Source organism: Priapulus caudatus, unplaced genomic scaffold (assembly GCF_000485595.1).
Source record: "Priapulus caudatus unplaced genomic scaffold, Priapulus_caudatus-5.0.1 Scaffold753, whole genome shotgun sequence".
NCBI lineage: Eukaryota > Metazoa > Priapulida > Priapulimorpha > Priapulimorphida > Priapulidae > Priapulus > Priapulus caudatus.
This window is the reverse complement of record NW_014577814.1, coordinates 114,411-133,534: the sequence shown is the minus strand read 5'-3', so window position 1 is coordinate 133,534 and position 19,124 is coordinate 114,411. Positions and strand designations below refer to the sequence as shown.

Genomic DNA, 19,124 nt, shown 5'->3' with positions numbered 1-19,124 from the left:
CGTCCGGCTCGGCCCCCCTGGACAGGCGAGCAGAGAGGGAGAGAAGAGCGGAGGACGGAGGAGAAAGGAGTAGAGAGGAACGGCGCTGGAGCGAATGAGAAGAGAGAGATACAGGAGAGAAAGAGACGAAAGGGGAGAAAGAGAAAGAGGAGAGAGCGTAGGAGAGAGAAAGAGAGGAAAGAGATAGAAGCAAGAGAGACAGAGGAGAGAGACCCGAGGAGATGGAGAGAGGAGAGGGTGGATATTTCCGAGAGAGAGGCTAGAGAGAGGAGGGAAGAGACAGCGTGCTCTTGAGAGAGAGAGAGAGACGAGATACAGAGACGAGAGAGAGAGGAGAGAGAGGAGAGAGAGAGAGGAAAAAGGTCGAGAAGAAAGCGAGAGAGAGAGAGAGAGAGAGAGAGGAGAAGAGAGAGAGAGAGATGGATGAACCACCTATGACCCATTACCGTCTATGGTTATGATGGAACGTTTATGAGTTGGTTTATCCACTACAATAAACTACAATATATTTTCTACAATAAACGCACATAGACCCATTAACAGCGATAATGGAGGGTGTATATAAACGGACTGACCGGCAGAACAGCTGTCGTAAAGTGGTAAGAATATGCGCCTACTATTCCTGCCCTAATTGTCCTATCCGTGTCATATTGCCAAGAACGGGGTACGCCACACGACTTTCAAGAACATCCACATCACTAGACAACGTGTGAAGGAATAGGAGTATTTAAACAGCTAATTTCTGAATTTGTCTCGTATAGTAAAATAAAAGTTTTCAATGGCAGTTTGCCTATAAGGCTGCGGATAATACGTATTATATATATACGAATGTTATACCACGAACACATAAACTGCTGAATTTGTATGCACAATGTAGCGCTAAAATATCGTATAATACATTGTATAATATATAATATAACCTATTTATAATGCAGTTACTTTAATCGTATTTATTACATGCATATATAAATTCACAATATTTCACTGTATAGGTTTATTACGATTAGAATTAATCGTTGGTAGCAGTATAATAGGTAACGCGGTTAGTATAACTTGAACTTTGTGCGGAAACTCACAATTCGAAAGTTTCCAATGCTGTATATATCTCATGAGTCTCATGACACAAAATTTCAGCTTCTGTTGTTGCATGAAAAGAAATATTTCCTATAGTTAACATTTAGATCTATAAATGGCCTCACCGCACGTATAATTTACGCTTGTTAAATCCTTCAAAGTGCACGCATATTTCGCGGTCGTGTTCCTGCTCTAGCGTAATTGCTGTTTATAGCAGTTAGCACTAGAAGAATATATAGTACCCGCAACAGGAAGTCGTTGCTGCGTTGCAAACGCTTGTGTCGTCTAATTTCGGACACGTTTCCGGCATTGTGAAGATGAGTTGTCTCTGTACTGACTGTTCTTCTGTGCATCGTACAACAACTCACGCCTTCTCATTTCGACATCGCGGGGGAAAACTCGGGTGATCATTACACGCGGGAGCGCGTATACGCATGGGAACATGCCCGGCTAGTTCGTGTAAACTAGTTAACACCAAGGTTAACACTACTCGTCACAGGGGAGCGCGTAAGTGCTGTGCTCACCCCGAGCCTCTGTTATAATGCTTGCCGCGGATGTCGTAACGTGGAAGGTTCGTGTGTTGACAGTAAAGATGACCGATAGACGAGTCTGCTCCTGCACGCAAAATCCCCACTCAGTGTGACAAGGTGATACTCGATAATACCCTGTATATTGTGTCGGCACCAAAGCAGTGGTCTGCATAATCACAGCCTTACGGCTGCCCACAAGGCATCTTATGAGCCGCGCGGTGTCTACCTCAAACGAGGACGCGTAACTGCCCAATCCTATTATGTCCGGGTAGACACCGTGGGCGGAGACCATAGCGGCACAATATACACCTTCTTACATTGTTCCAGGTGCCTGGCAAAGCACAGCCCGCTTACTTACCTATTCCATCGGTGCGATTATAGGGACATATATAGCCCAAGCGTGTACACACGTACGTATCCGTGCGCGCACGGCTGCACCGTGAAATTTCGTTTTCGCGAGCCGCACACCGCAACAGTCGCTTCTTTAAGCAATCGGCTTGCGTTTTGCGTGCGAACGAGCAACGGCGTGTGACACGACACCACCGCGTAAGTCGGTTAGGGAGGCGGCTATAGCTATATACGTACGAGCGAGGTCCCGTCGAGCTCTCCACGTCCCCGCGTTGTTCATCGACACCTATAGAAGCGAGATTTCTCGCCAACCTTGATCTGGTTGTCGGACAACGTGTGCAGAGCGCGGCGCGAGCAAGGCAAGGGGGGAAGTAGTCGAGGTTGCGCTCGATTCACACGTGTAGCGCGAGTCCTGCTCGACATGTATTATAACATCAGCGTGTCGCATTCACATCGCTATAGCTAGTAGCACACCTGCGCGCGCGCCAACATTCTCCTCTGCGCGTGAGAGAAGGGGGAGAGGAGGGATGGAGAGAGAAAGCGAGAGAGAGAGAAGGAAAAGGAGAAAGAATAAAAGAGCGATGATAGAGTGAGAGACAGCGAAAGATGGGAAGCGCGGGCGATAGAAAGAGAGAAAGGAATAGGAAGAGAGGGGAGTGAGACAGCGGGGAGAGAGAGAGAGAGAGAGAGAGAGAGAGAGAGAGAGAGAGAGAGAGAAAACGGTCTTTCCCTTGAATATTCCACGGGCCAAATAAACCCGTCATCTGTCACCACTCATGGGATAATGGTGAATGAGTGCTCTAGGGAAACCCATTAATCACTGCACGGGCCACCCCTCCGCGTTACAATGAGTGCATCAAGCGGGGGAAAGAAAGAGAGCGATAGAGAGAGAGAGAGAAGAGAAAAGAAGAAAGAGAGAGAGAGAAACGAGAGAGAGAGAAGAGAAGAGAGAAAGAAAGAGAGAAGCAAGGTCGTGGTGTGACGAGTCTAGCAGTATTCAAAATCGAGTTGCCAAAAAGTATATAAAATCATTTATCATTGCCTGTCGTTGATCGCAAAATCAACTAGCTGAGGCGAATAACGAGAAAGGGGCAGATGAGCGAGAGGAGAGAGAGAGAAAGAGAGAGGGGAGGAAGAAGCAGAGAGAAGAGAGAGAAAGAGAAGAGAGAGGGAGGAAAGAGAGAGAGAAGAGAGGAGAGAGCAGAGAGAGAGAGAAGAGAGAGAAGAGAGAGAGAGGAGAGAGAGAAGAGTAGAGAAAGGAGAGAGAGAGAGAGAGAGAGAGAGAGAGAGAGAGAGAGAGAGAGAGAGAGAGAGCGGAAGAGAGAGAGAGAGCAATGAGAGGAGAGAGAGAGAGCAGAAGAGAGCGAGAGAGATCGAGAGAGCAGAGGAGAGAGGAGAAGAGCGAGAAGAGAGAGCAAGAGAGAGAGAGAGTGGAGAAAGAAGAAGAGGAGGGAAAAGAGAGAGAGAGAGAGAGAGCGAGAGAGAAAGAGAGAGAGAGAGAGAGCGAGAGAGAAGAGCGATAGAGAGAGAGAGACGGGGATGAAAGAAAAGAGAGGAAGAGAGAGAATGAGGCAGCGAAGCGAAAAGAGAGAGCCGCGAGAGAGCGAGAGAGGTGGTAGAGAGAGAAGAGAGAGAAAGAGAAAGAGAGAGAGAGAGAGAGAGAGAGAGAGAGAGAGAGAGAGAGAGAGAGAGAGAGAATGAGAGAGAGAGAGAGCAAAGCGAGACAAGCGAGAAGAGAGAAGAGAGGGCAGAGAGAGAGAGCGCGCAAGAGAGAGAAAGAGAGAGAGAGAGAGAAGAGAGAGAGAGACGAAAGAGAGAAGAATGAGAGAGAGAGAGAATGAGAGAGAGAGAGAAAGAGAAGAGAGCCGAGAAGCAGAAGAGACGAGAGAAGAGAGAGATGAGAGAGAGAGAGAGAAGAAAGAAGAGAGAAGTACGAGAGAGAGAGAGAGAGACGAGGGGAATCAGAGAAGAGACGATACGAGAGAGAGAGAGCAGTGAGAGAGAGAGGCGAGTAGAGAGAGAAGAGAGAGAGAGAGAGATAGAGAGAATGAGCAGAAGAGAGAGAGAGAGAGAGAGTGGAGAGAAGGAGAGAGAGGGAGAGAGAGAGAGAGAGAGAGAGCGAGCAGAGCGAGAGAGAGAGCGAGAGAGAAACGAGAGAGGAGGAGAGTGGGAGAGAAGAGAGAGAGAAGACGGAGTGAGAGAAAAGAGGCAGAGAGAGACGAAGGAGAGAAGAGAAGGGAGAAGAAAAGCGGGAGAAAGAATGAAAGAAGAGAGAGCAGAGCGAGAGAGAAGAGCACTGGCAGAGAGTGGGAGAAGAGGAGAGAGAGAGAGAGAGAGAGAGAGAGAGCGAGAGAGAGAGAGAGAGAGAGAGAGAGAAAGAGAGAGCGAAGAGAGAGAGAAGAGAGAGAGAGGGGGGGAGAAAAAGAGGGAAAGCGAAAGAGCGAGAGAGCAAAGAGACGAGAATAGCGAGAGAGGCGGAGAGAGAGAAGAACGAGAGAGCGAGAGTGAGGAGTACAGCGAGAGAGAGAAAGATAGGAAGAGGACATCGAGCGATGAAGAGAGAGAGAGAGAGCGAGAGAGCGAGAGAAGCGAGAGAGCGAGAAGCACGCGAGAGAAGCGAGAGAGCGAGAGAACGAGAGAGCGAGAGGAGGATACAGCGAGAGAAGAGAAAATAGAAGAGGACAGCGAGAGGAGAAAGATAGAAAAAGACAGCGAGAGAGAGAAAGATAGAAAGAGGACAGCGAGCGAGAGAGAGAGAGAGAGAGAGAGAGAGAGAGAGAGAGAGAGAGAGAAAAGAGAGAGAGGAGAAGAGAGAGAGAGAGAGCGCCGCGCCGCTGCAGAGAGAGAACAGGGGGAATGTAGCGAAAGACGAGTAAGGGAGAAGAGAAGGAAGGCGTAAACAGAACCTCATAATGAGCCGTCATTCGTGAAACCTGTCCGCTAGCCCGCTATGTCCAGGAATGTTGCTAGCTATGGAAAATATGATAATCGCCCCACCCGGCGTTGTCAAGAACCACTTAGCACAGCGGCCAACTCCGGGGCATGCTCCAACTAGCGCGTAAATTGCTCATCCGCTTGACAAAAAAACAACTATAGACATGGAAAAAACAGGCTCGTAAATAAAACGCACCGACATAATAGGAAAGCGGACCGATGTTCGCGAATCCGGAATTTTCCAAAACCTGTTTCCCTCCCCGCGCCCAGCCCACCACCGGCAATTGATCGTCGTCTACGCTTTATTTTAGCGCTCGCACGCGATCGCAGTCACAACACGGCGCGCATGCGCGTGCCCGATGCTCTAGACGCTCACAGCGACCCTAGCAGACGATGTATAACCGGTGATTTCCCCCTGGCCACGCGTTGGTGGCGCGTCGCATCACTACTCAGCCTAGTGTCGAGCAGAACGCGCGCGCGCATGTGAAGGCTCGCAGGACAACAGAGTGTGCTTGGATATACATTAATGTATGTAGTGTCGTCGTCGCGGGAAAGAACAGCATTCGTACTCGCGTTCGTATTGTAGATTCTGCACTGCTATACGTTACTGACTGTCTACTGTAGACGGAGCGGACGGATTCACGCAGTTGGATATTGAGCTAACTCGAGAGTTTCCACGCACAGGTATAGAGTTTATCAAGTTAATTTACTACTATATAATTTCCGAATAAAAACGAATTGTAATGGTAAACTGTAGACGTTAAAAATATATGGGAAAATAAAGGGAATATTTTCCGCACGGACGCTGGCGAGAGAGGGTCGATATAGAAATAGAGGGGATAGGAATTGTGTGAGAAGGAGAAGTAAGTTGTAACGAAGGGTTTTTGCGCTTAAAATAAAGCGTTACGGTTCGATTTATTTAATAGATGAGGTTATTTGGTTGGCGATGGCAATGCGGCATTGATAAATGAAGTATGAGAATATATATATAACGATGTTTACAAACAACATTGTAATTGCGCAAATAGTAATAAAACGCAGCAGGGCTCGCCAGAGCTCTTGGGCTGACCGTGTACATAAATAGTTTATATACTATATATAAATGACATTAGAAGTTACCTCCCCACGTGTGCCCCGAAGTTAGGGTTTTACCAAGTACGACGATGACATTAATGTCTGCCTCTTCGCTTCCCATGCATGACATAAATTCCCTACCTCAAGTCAGACGTTCATACTAAATCCGTGCTCAGGGTAGTGCTAATATGCGGGGAAGAGAATAGGAACGGGGAGCGGTTTGAACACACGTTGCGAGGAATTTCCACATATGTGTGTGTATGTATGTGTGTGCGTGCGTGTGTGTGTGTGTGCGCGTGCGCGCGTGTGTGTGTGTGCGCGTGCGTGTGTGTGTGTGCGTGTGTGCGCGCGCGTGCGTGTGTGTGTGTGTGTGCGAGCGCGCGTGCGTGTGTGCGCGCGCGGTGCGTGTGTGCGCGCGCGTGTGTGTGTGCTCGTGCGTGTGTGTGTGCGCGCGCATGCTCGCTATAGTATTTTACGTGTGTTTTCTGTCGTTTCACCTGCGCAAATGTTGATTAATTGTGTATACATAGGTAGAGGCCGCCGCGCCTAATCCTGCATTCTACGCGCGCGTTGTAAAGCCGGCCGGATTTCACCTGCTACGCACCCTGCTCTCCCGTTCTCATTTAACTGCGAAATTCCGCCTATAGCGGTTATATGTACATGTATATATATATATATATATATATATATATATATGTGTGTGTGTGTGTGTGTGTTCCCGCGATAACGCCACTCGCGTGAATTACTCTGTATACATCCGGAGGCAGTGAAGTAAAACGGACGAATTATTTATTCACGAATTGTTTAATGTTTCATACCGTCGTCAATGACCGCTCTAACGCAACAGCAGCCCATCATCACAGCTTTAAATAGCAATGCAATCTTATATTTATATATATATATATATATACTGTCGCCTGTTAGTATAAAAGTTCACAGTAAGTTAGGATTTTTTTCGGTCTATAAATGCTAATATAGAGCACGCGCGTCCGCAAGAGTTTTTCGCGTCTGCTATCGGACTGTGGATTGCGGTCACTATTCATCGCACGCAATGATATAATATGCGAGAAATGGCAGAGTTATAAAACATATATATATTGCATGAGGCGGGCAGATTCATTTCACATTAAGTTCACATCATAATGCGATAAGGTCTTTGCTTAGTCATGCAACAAGTTGGTTTTTTTTTGGGGGGGGGGTTACATGAATTGTTCATATCGGGCGGCCATATAAAGCCGATATTACACATGGTCTGTCGTCATTATCGGGAAATCTTTTCACGCAGCGCTTTGTGCGCCATACAATGTTACGACCATAGAAATATAAATATAGACACGCTATTCTACTTATATTATTTTTATGGTTACGACTAATACATTCTCGGCAAGTATTGACAGTCTGGTCGCGTGCATATACTGGTAAATAAACTACCGAGTAGCATCCATCTTCCCACGACACTAATCATGATTGATGACGATATAATACTCTCATTCTCATTTGTGTGAAATGAAAACAAATGTGTGATAATCATGTATTGAACTTGCCGAAATCATAACTACAATAGGTTTGCATCAATTGCCGTAATTACAGAATTACCGTCACCTAGCGGCTAATTAAGCACGCTAGTCTGAGAACAGTTGTCGCGCGTGAGAGGTTTGTTAGGCCACAAGAACACAAGAATAGATCAGTATATAGATCCATTCACGTTGAAAGGTAGCAGGGGGTCGATTCCATGTACAAACACGTTCGGAACCAATCGTGATCACAAACAATGGCGGCTATTGTGCTGACGTCACGCGTAATCGAGGCTGCGGCAGGTCCATTGCGTCCGGCAAGATTCAGTCGGTAGTTTTTGATGGAAAGTGAAAATACCCAGCGATTTTCACACCAGTGTTTATGTGTTCCAAGTGAGTGCTTCATGTCGCACGCATGCACCCAGCAGAACGCGTGTAAAGGACGTATATATTATATACACGACATATACGAGGGCTAGCGTCGCTCCTGATTTCGCACTTCTTCACCGTTCCAAACGTGCATTCTAGTTTCCTCGTTAATTAATCGTGTTGCTGCTCCGTCGTGGTCTGACCCGGCCTCTTTGCGCCAAGTCATATATCTATATAGAGCTTTTGTGACCTCTTCGCGTATTGTTTGCGCAGAATTTGCAATTACGCGTGCTAAAATGCGCTAGTCTGTTCAAGTCGTTCATTTTCGACACGAAACTATTAACACTAAGAACAAGTTTTAGTAATACCATTCTGTCGCCTCTATAGTTCTAAATGACTATAGATAATATCAAGATAATATCAGGAGCTAATAATGACAAATTGTCAGTATTTGTCAAAATTGTCATGACAAATCTGTCATTATTAGCTCCTGATAATATCTAACAGGACATTAATTGCGCGGCAATTGTTCGCATGATACGTAGTGTGTTTAATACAGCAACACACGCGCGCGTGCACACACCGGCACGCACACATACAAGGGGATTTCCCAGACAGGTTCTCACGACCGCGTTCACAAGAATATCGAGTCCTAACCGGTGTCAGTGTCGCGGTAGACCATATAACGCTGCTCGAAAGCACTAAGCGCGCGCTAAACTCAACTTTAAAACTCGTTTCGATCGTCAAAAAATCGCGTAGTATTCGCTGCGCCAAGAAACAAGGTCAGTATTCCTCAGAAACCTGTCCGCGAGAACCAGAACACCCGCGCACTGCGTAAGATACATCGTTATCTCGTCTGCAGCCGATTAACCTCCGGTCCTTGCGTGAGCAAGCCCCCCCCCCCCCCGGTCCGCTTACAGCGACCGCTTGTCCCCGCTCAGCTCGCTAACGGAAGAGAGCAGCGGCAAAGACAACGCAGACGATTATATCTTACTGTGAACGCGGTGGCGAAGTTAGAATGGTCCGACTGTTTGATGAAAGGCTAGCGTGCCAATGGTGTGCGTGTGTGTGCGTGCGTGTGTGTTATTATGGGGGTTACTCTACATCGTTTCGTGCGCGTGCGTGAATCGGAACACTGCGTTGTCTAATAGCGCGTTAGTTAAACTAATTATTATGATTTATGCGTAATTAGACGAGGTTCGCGGTTAGGCGAGCGCGTACAGGCAATCTTATGTTGACCTGTTCCTATCTGACGCACGATGTGCGCTACATAATTCATGCATGATCGCGCATACGGCCAAAGTTGACTGAACTAATCAAACCCGTTGTCGTTATAACCGAATTGTTTTCTCAACGCATCATTCAGTATTCATGTGTTCAATGTTTATATAGACAACGAGCCGTGAATTTGAGGTAGATCGCTAATAATAATTATATCATCTTGGTTCAGGACTAGACTGATTCATCCCAAACGTCCCCGTTGTTGAGCCCATGAAGCCATGTGATGATAACAACACACACACATACACACACACCCACACACACACACATACGACACACACACACACACACACACACACATACACACACAACACACACACACACACACACACACACACTGTGTGTGTGTGTGTGTGTGTGTGTGTGTGTGTGTGTGTGTCACCTAGAAACAGTCTTTCGAGATTAGCTATGAGAAACACCGCATCTGCGCCACAAGTAGGAAGAAGGATCTATAACGTCAATACGATATATATATATGTGTATGTGTTTGTGTGTGTGTGTGTGTGTGTGTGTGTGTGTGTGTGTGTGTGTGTGTGTGTGTGTGTGTGTGTGTGTGTGTGTGTGTGTGTTGATAGAATGCGGATGAAAACATTTACATAACATTTACCTCACGCTGATGCGAAAAAAATTACAAATAGCACAGCAGACGCATGCGTGGCCGGTGTCTGTATAGTCGTATATTACTTGGTCGTGAAATCCACACGCGAGTGATATATGAACACAGGTGATAACCACACTGTTCACATACAACCACCTATACACCCATCTACACCATACAACCTCGGAGGCTCTTTGGTAACCAGGTGAGATTCCTGTATTTTACATATTAAGACGAAATATATATATATTATATGATATTATATTTGCAGTTATTTATATTAATATATATATAACTAATATATATATTATATAATATATATAATATATAATAATATAGGTACTTATAAATTTGGCTAATCTTTGTGTGTGTGTGTGTGTGTGTGTGTGTGTGGTGTTGTGTGTGTGTGTGTGTGTGGGTTTGTTGACTGTCGCTCTAATTAAATAATAAGAGATTTGTTCACTCATCGCGCTAACTGAAGATATATCAAGAATCACCACGTCTTTCCGCAGACCAGTCACATCATAACACCACACACACACACACACCAACACAACACTAAGTCCAATTAGTCAGCTATTGCACACCACAGCACCACACACACACACACAATTACACACACATACACACACATATCCACAACAGCCAGCACACACACACACACCACACATCACACACTGCGTACACTATTTACCTTGGGATGGGATGTGAGGTAAATGGAGTCATGGAGGTTGTGCTATTGGGTGGCGATGGGATAAGGAATGGATGGGGATGGGATGGCATGGACATAGGCACGGCATGGCATGACATGCGCGATTGGATGGATGGATGGAACTGGATGGAGGGTATTGGCTGGCTGGATGGATGGATGGATAAGGATACATAGATAAGATATATAAGATAGATTAGATAGTTTTGGCGGGTATTTTTCTCGTTTCATAGCCAACGTGTGCACTTTGTCAACTGAGTTAGCGCGCCTATGGTGTCTTTCACTTAGAGAATGTGTACGATTCTCCGTTGTTTCTTCCGCAAATGTTTTTCTGTTTTAGTTTCTGTTTCAGTTGCATGAAATTTTAAACTTCAACTGCTGTCACTTCACCATGAAGTTAGTACTATTTTAAGCAGCGATTTGGTCGTTGTACCGGTATTAGTCTGCTCAGTATAGTATAACCGTTGTTCAGTTGCCTCAAATAGTTCGTACATCGGGCATAACTAAAACTCCGCGAGCCTAGATGATAAAAACTAAAGATTATTTTCAGCATACAAGAAGCACGTCTGGGGTAGGCTGGTTCTGGCTAAAACTAAAAAAAAGTTAAAAAGTTAAAAATTCATAAAAATTATATTTCATTCAAATAAGATGGGCGTTGTGCGTACAGATTAACATCACCACGTTTGCAATCCATGGGTGTGGCCTAATCGCTAGAACAGTCCGTTTCCACACCGTGATTCAGGTTGCGAGATTCCCATGCTGGAGGAACTTATTATGTCTCCTTTTTGTTCGTTTTTCCTTTATCCTACCGCTCTCTCACGAGAGCTTTATCTCGTATAATTTTATTAGCTAGCCCTGGATTTTAGTTTATTTTTATATATTCTTTATCAAGTTGTATCAAGCTATTCAGCAAATATTATTTTTTTTTTGTTTGTATTTTTGTTATATTTAAATTTTAAATTTCTATCTTAATAATTATAGTTTCTACTCTGTCCTCTTTTTCTCTTTCTCTTTTTTTTTTTTTTTTTTTTTTTCGTCTCGCGCTCTTATAAATCTTATTTTATTTTAATAGCTTTCGCAGAAGGAGCTGATAGTGAATATAGATTATATCACTGGATTTCAATCTGTTATTTATAGATTCTTCTTTCAATAGTATCGTCCTGTTCTCTGGCGTGGTATCGATCAATGATATCTCTTCTAAGTTTTCTTATCATTAAATTATTAAGTGATTATTCGTATTTTGATTTAGTTTTCTTGATATCTAGACTATATTTTATATTGTCGCTGATTTACTATAGGGCGTTTATTTTATATAATTTAATCGTATTAATCATTATTTTAAATACATGTTTTTTTTGCTACGATGCTATAATTGTGTTTTTTCTGATGTATTGTATATTTTCAGTTTTTTTTATTTTTAATTGCTAGTGCTATAGTGACACAAGTATTTGTTTTTCTATCATATTGTGTTCTTCTAATCTATCCCACCGTCTGTTATCTATTCCCCGTCTATCTATCTATGCCCCGCTGTCATCTGATTCTATCCCACCCCGTCTAATCTAATATATCGCACCGCGTCTATCTATCTACCCCATCCCGTCATCTATCTATCCGCCGTCTATCTAACTAATCCCCGTCTAATCTATCTATCCCGGTCGAGACTCGCTATTCTACTATCCCCCTCAATCTATCTATCGCCGCCGTCATCTATCTAATCCCCGCGTCTATCTATCTCTCACCCGCCAGTAAACTATCGCTATCATTCGCCTACGCCCAATCCTACTCTATCTAGACCCCCCGTCCTATCTATCTATCCCCTCGTCTATGAACGTATCTATCCCCATACCCGATCTATCGTATCTATCCCCCGCTATCTATCTATTCCCCCCTCTACTATCTATTCCGCCCCGTCTATCTATCTATCCCCCCTCTGTCCTATCTAATCCCCCGGTCTATACTATCTAATCCCCCGTCTAACTATCTAATCCGCCCCGTCATATACTAAAATCTATCCCCCCTTAATCTACCCTATCCCACCCGTCTATCTTATCTATCCCGCCCGTCTAATCTATCATTCCACCCGTCTATCTACTATTCCTCCGTCATCGAGATCTATCGCCCCCGTTCTATCTATTTATCCTCACCGCTCTATCTACTATCCCCCGTCTGTCTATCCTATTCCCCCCCGCTATCATATCACTATGCCGCCCTGTCTATCTATCTTATCCCGCCGTCTGATCTATATTAATCCCCCGTCACCTACTACCCCGCCTTCCGTCTATTATCTATCCCCCCTCTATCTATTCTTAAAAATCCCCTCCTATCTACTATCCCCCCGTCTATTCTATCTAATTCCCTCACCGTCTATGCTAACTATCCCCCATCCTATCTATCTAATGCCTACGGGTTGACCGTCTATAACTAATCTAATGCCCCCGTCTATCTATCTATCCCCCCGTCTATTCTATCTATTCCCCCGTCTATGCTATCTATTCCCCCGCTATCTATCTATCCCCCATCTGTCTATCTATCCCCCGTCTGCTCTATCTATCCGCCCCGTCTATCATCTATCCCCGCTATCTATTCATTCCGCCCCGTCTATCTATCTATCCCCCGTCTATCTATCTATCCCCGGCCGTCGTATAATATCTTATTCCCCCGTCTCATCTATCTATCCCCAACCGTCTAAAGTATTATCGATTCGGCCCCCCGTCCTATCATCTATCCCCCGTCTATCTTATCTATCCCGGTGCCGCCTATCTATCTCTCCCCGTCTAGTCTATCTATCCCCCGTCTATCTATCTAATTCCCCTTTAATCCGTACTATCTAATTTAATCCTCCCGTCTATGCATTTCATCCCACGCCCCCCACACAAGTCTATCTAATCTATCCCCCCGTCTATCTATCTATCTACCCCGTCTATCATGCTATCCCCAACCGTCTATCTATCTATCGCCCGCGTCTATTCTATTTCTATTCCCGCCTTCTTATCTTATCTATCGCCCCCGTCTATACTATCTAATCCCGCCGTCTTCAGCTATTCCTTCGCCCCTCCTCTATCTATCTATCCTCGTGCTATCTATCATCCCCCCGTCTATTCTACTATCCCCACCGCCCTAATCTATGCTATCTCCCGCGTTCTATGACTATTCTATCCCGCCCCGTCTAATCCTAGTCTCCGCCCCGTCTATCTATCTATCCCGTCCCGTGCATGCTATCTATCCCCCCTCTATCTACTATCCGCACGCCGTCTATCTATTCTTAGTCCACCCCTACTATCTATCTATCCGCCGTCAATCTATGCTATGTCGCGCGGGCGCGCTATGCTACTCTATCCCACCGTCTCTCTAAACCCCCACCCGTCAATCTACTATCCCTCCCGTCGTATCTATCTAGGATCCCCACATCTATCTATCTAATCCCGCACCGTCTATCTATCTCCCCCCGTCAATTCTACTACCCCTGCCGTCTATCATCTATCCGCCCATTCTATCTAACTAATCCCGCCGTCTATCTATCTATCCCCGACCGTCCTATCTATATATTCTCCCTGCACCCCGCCGATACCTACTATCTACGCGCGCGGACCGTCCTAATCTATCATATCCCCTCCTGTCTATCTATCTATGCTCCCGTCTATACTATCTAGTCCCCGACCCGCCTTCTACTACTATCCCCCGACTATCTATTGTATTCCGCCCGTCTATATATCTATCCCGCAGCCCTCTATCTATCTAATCCCGCCGTCTATGTCTAACTATCCCCGACCCGCTTCTATCTATCCCCACGTCTATTTTGACTATCCCCCTCGTCTCATTTACTATGCCACCCCGTCTATTTATCCTATCCCTCCCGTCTATCTAATCTAGTCCCCGTGCTCATCTATTCTATCCCCCGTTCTATTCCTATCTATCCCCCTATTATCCCCCCGCGTCCTATTAAAATCATCGACCCTCAACTCTAAACATTCTACTATCCCCGGCCTTCTATCTATTTATCACGCTCGTCTATCTATCTATCCTCTGCCGTCTATCATAGTCTATCCCGCACGCCCCGTCTATCTATTTATCCCCGTCTATTCTACTCTATCTGCCTAGCCCCTCCTCTACTATCTGATTCCGTTCAGTGCTATCTACTTAACCCGCCGTCTATATATCTATCCACGGCGTCTATAATATCTATCCCCCCTCATCTATCTATCCCCGTCCTATCTCTATTTATGCCCCGTCTATCTATCTATCCCCGTCTCATGCTATCAATATCCCCGAATCTAATCGTATCTATTCTCCCCGTCTATCTAGTCTAGTCCCCCCCGTCTATCTATCTATCACCTATTTCCACCTGGCGCCGTCTATGCCTATTCCTATCCCCGTCTATCTATCTATCCGCCGTCATCTATCTATCCCCCCGGAACCCCGTCTTCTATCTACTCCGCCCTCAGTCTATCTATCATATCTCTCCCCCGTCCTGTCTATCATATCCCCCGTCTATCTAACTATTCACCCGTCATCTATGCTATTTTACCCCGTCTATATATTCTACCCCCTCATATTAACTATCGCCCGGCGCGAGCGCCGCTATCTATCTAATTCCCCGTCTATTCTATCTATTCCGCACGGCTATCGTAATCTATCCCCGTCAGTCGGCGGCCGCATGATAGGCCACCAGGATATAACCCACTCCTCCCAGTCTCCGAGGTGTCGATTCGCAGTGATCTTTCGAGAACCTGCTGTCTCGGCGTTGCAACGCGAGAGAACGAGCGATTCCTGCGCGACGGTGGCGCTTGGCGACCTTGCAGCTGCTGTAACGGCACGGCCTGCTGAAAGACTGCGTGGAGGAGGATCCTGTGTCGAACCCAGTCAGCAGTAACGGATGTTCCTTCGTCGTGTTGCTAAACGTGGTTGTATAATCGTGTCTCCGTGATGTATTCTATAGCTGTTCTCCTCTCTCTACTCTTCAGCGCTTCTCTCTCCCTCTCTAGCCTTCTCTGTCTCTATCGTCTCGCTCTCTGTCCTTTCATCTCTATTTCCTCTCTCCTCCGATTCTTTTTCTCCTCTGTCTCTCCTTCTCTCTCGCCTCTGTCTTTTCGTCCCTCCCTCTCTGTCTCTATCTCTGCTCCGTCTCTCTGCTGCCTCTGCGCTCTCTTTCTCTATCTCGCCTCGCTATGTCTTCTATCGTCTCCTCTCTCTCTCGTTCACTCTCTCCCTCACCTCCCTCTCGTCTCTTCTCTCTGCCCTCTCTGCCTGGCATCGGAGGCTCTCATCTATCTACTCTCTCTCAGTCTTCTCTCTCTCTCTCTCTCGCGAGCTATCTCTGCGTTCTCTGCTCTCGCTCGCGATATAATCTCTCTCTCTCTCCGACGCTCTCTTCCTGTCTGTCTCTCTCGTCTCTCGTCTGTCGCTCTCTCACCTATCCATCTCTCTCTCTTCGGAACTCTTTATCTCCGTGTCTTCTATCTCTTCCGCTCCACTAGGGCCCTTGCGCGACTCTCGCCTTTGTACTCTCTCTACTCATCACTGCGCGTCTCATCTCTTTCCTCTCTCGGTCTCGCTCCTCTTTCTCTCTCTCCCTCTCCTTTCGTTTTGTCCCCTCATCCGGCCTCTTCTACACTTTTTCTCTCCTCCCCGGGACCCTGCGAGCGGTTCCTCTCACTCGTGCTCTCGGTCTCTCACTCGTCTGTCTCCACTCTATCCCCGCCAATCGTCTCTCCGTCGTCTGGCTCATCCTCCTTCAGTTTCTCATTCTCTCTTATCCAGTCCTCTTTCCATCTTTCGTCGCGTCTCATCTGCTCCGTCCGTCTGGCTCTACTCTCCGTCTCTCGGGCACGACTAAGTCTCTTCGTCTCTCGCTACACTCTCTCTCGCGCATCTCCTCTCCTCTGCTCGTCTCTCATCTCTCTCTCTTCCTCTCCTCTGCTCTCTCACTTACATAATCTCTCCATCCTCGCTCCATCTCTTCGTTCCTCTCTCCTCTCTCTCTCATCTCTCCCCTTCACCCTCCACATTTATCTCGTCTCCTCGGTCGCTCTGCTTCTCGTCTAGCATAAGTCGTCTCTCTACTCTGGCTCTTCCTCTGCATCTTATTCTCGGATGCGCGACACTTCTCTCTCACTCATCTCTCTCACTCCTTTCCTCCCCTCATACTCTCTCTCCTCTCTACTCTCCGCTTGGGCCTCTCTCTCTCATCTCTCCTCTCCGCTTCCATCGTCTCCTCTCTCCCTCGTCTGCTCCCTTCATGGACTCTCTCCTTCTCTTCTCTCCTTAGTCATCGTCTCTCGTCCCTCTCACTACCACTCCTCTCTCATCGTTACAATAATCCTCTTCTCTCTCTCTTCGGCTCCATCTCTCTTCGCATGCACTCTCTTCATCAGGTCTCCTCATTCCTCTCATCAGTCTTCTCTCTTCTCTCTCCATTTATCTCCCTGCTGCGCCCTCCCTCGTTTTCCCTCTCTCTACATAATCCCCTCTCTCTCCTCTTCACTCTCTCTCGTCTCCTTCATCCTCGCTCTCAGCAGAACCACCTCTGCGTCGACTTCAATCTCTCCTTTCCCTCGTCTGCTGCGCGGCTCCCTTCATCCTCCATCCCTCTCTCATCATCGTGCGTCTTACATAATCTCTCTCTACGGCGCGCTCCATCCTTCTCTTGTCTCTCTTCTATATATAGTTATAAGAGTGTGTATATGTCTCTCTCAGGTGCTGCTCTCTCCTGCCTTCATCCCTCCTCTCCCCTCTCCTCTCTCTCTCTCTCTTTACATAAGTACTCTTATTTTCCGCGTGTTCCCCCCAACAGCGATGGACACGTCAGCGCGTAAGCTTCATGCCAGAGCGAAACGCCCGCCCGTGATGCCATCGCCACTTACCGGCTCGTGTCCCATAGAGCTCACGCAGTCCCCGTCGAGTCACGCATGCCTGCAGTCGATGCCGACGCCAGGCCCCGCGCTCGCCAATTGCCATTCCGAGCTGCGGCTACATGCCTTCCGTCTCGCGCGACGACGTCTGGTGGCGCTTCTATCTAGTCCCCCGCCGCGTCTGTCTATCTGAATTCGCCCGCGGGCCGCCGTACTCAGCTATGCTTCTAGTCGCCCACCGCCTCCCTGTCGTATCTATCTATTCACCCAACACCGTACTATCTATGATATCCCCCCGTCTATATACTCTTATCCCCCCCGCGTCTATTCTATCTAAGTCGCCCTCCGTCTGATCTTACTCCCCCCGGTCTATCTATCCTTACCCCCATCGGCTATCTCAGCTATCGCCCCACCGTCTGTTCCTATCTATCCCCTGCCGTTAAATCTATTCGCTATCCCCGTCATCGATCTATCCTCCGTCTATTATCTATGCCCACGCCCGTCTAATTGAGTAGAGGCCGACGCATATAACCGATCTATCTCCCAGTCGGGAGGTGTCCGATCGCAGGCCGCGACTTTCGGAGAACCTCTGCCGTGCGGCAGTGGCACAACGCGAGGAACGAGGGCGATTCGCCTGCTGCACTGGTGGGCCTGGTGACGTGCATGCTGCTTAGACGGGCACCGAGCTCGCTGGAAGAATGGCGTGAGACCTAAGGTGTCGAACCCATGTAGCTAGTAACGATCTGTTCGTCGTCGTTGTGTAATCGTGTTTGTGTAATTCGTCTCTGGTTGATGTATTCTTAATTTGTTGCTCGCATCTCGATGCTATGACTCTGCGCTCTCCTCATGGCCCTCCTCTCACCTTCCTCTGTCATCTATCTCGATCGCTCTCGTGGTCTTGTCTCTCTCTTTCTCCTCTGCTCTTCATACTCGTTGTTGACGCTCTCGGGTGTCTCTCTGGGCTCCCGCTCGTCTCCCTAGTATCTCTGTCTTCTCCCTCCCGTCTTCTGTCTCTATCTGTCTCTATTCGATCTCTCTCCTCTGCTCGCAGTCATGGGAGTCGTATGCGTGTCGCTCTCTATATCCCGTACTCCCAAAATCCGCTGAAGCTCCTATTATCGTTCACTGCTACCTCTACGTGCTCACGCGATCTCGGTGAAGAGATCCCCCATCTCTCGTCTCTCTCTTCTTCTCTCTCTCGACATCTCTCTGTCTGCTCCATCTCCTCTCCCTTACTCTCTCTCCATCCTCTCTCTCTTCTCTTCTCTCTCTCTACGCCGAGTCCGCTGTTATCGATCTCTCTCTCTTCTGGCCGGCCGCGTGTCGCCTATCCTCTGCGCGTCGGTGTTCTCTCTCTGCTTCGTTCCTGCTCGTCTTTTCTGTCTCTCTCTTCTTCTCCCTCTGTCGCTCTCCTCCCCTCTCATCTCTCTTCTCTTCTCCACTCTATTGCTGCGCGGCGACAATTTCATCTACACGCGATCTTCAGAGCGATGGCGAGTGTAAGAGAAACTTGCGGGTAGCGTTAGAGCGTCGTGGTCAGAGAAAATACAGGGAGGAAAGTAGATCGAAGAGCAAAATCGAGGTTCAATGCGATTGGAGCGCAACAAGTCGGTACTATTACTGATGTATCGGTTCTCCTTCGTTACAGACTGACCGGTAGTGTTAGGGGCGGACAGCATTGCGTAATGTTGTTTGTCCGGCGTGACAGGGCTACACTTAGTTCAGTGCCACTATCGTCTCGAGCCTGAATTCTGGGCTGGCTCGAGCTCGAAACATCTTCTCTTCTACGTCCCCTCAGCCCTTCTTCGTCCTTCTCTCACTTAAGGTAACTAGTCTTTTCTCCTC

The 19,124-nt window shown here is 47.2% G+C and overlaps 1 pseudogene; it reads right to left on the bottom strand.

The window, feature by feature from the left end:
- Positions 1-15,958: 15,958 nt before the first annotated feature.
- LOC106813296 overlaps positions 15,959-19,124 on the bottom strand; it is a 5,592-nt pseudogene continuing 2,426 nt past the window's right edge.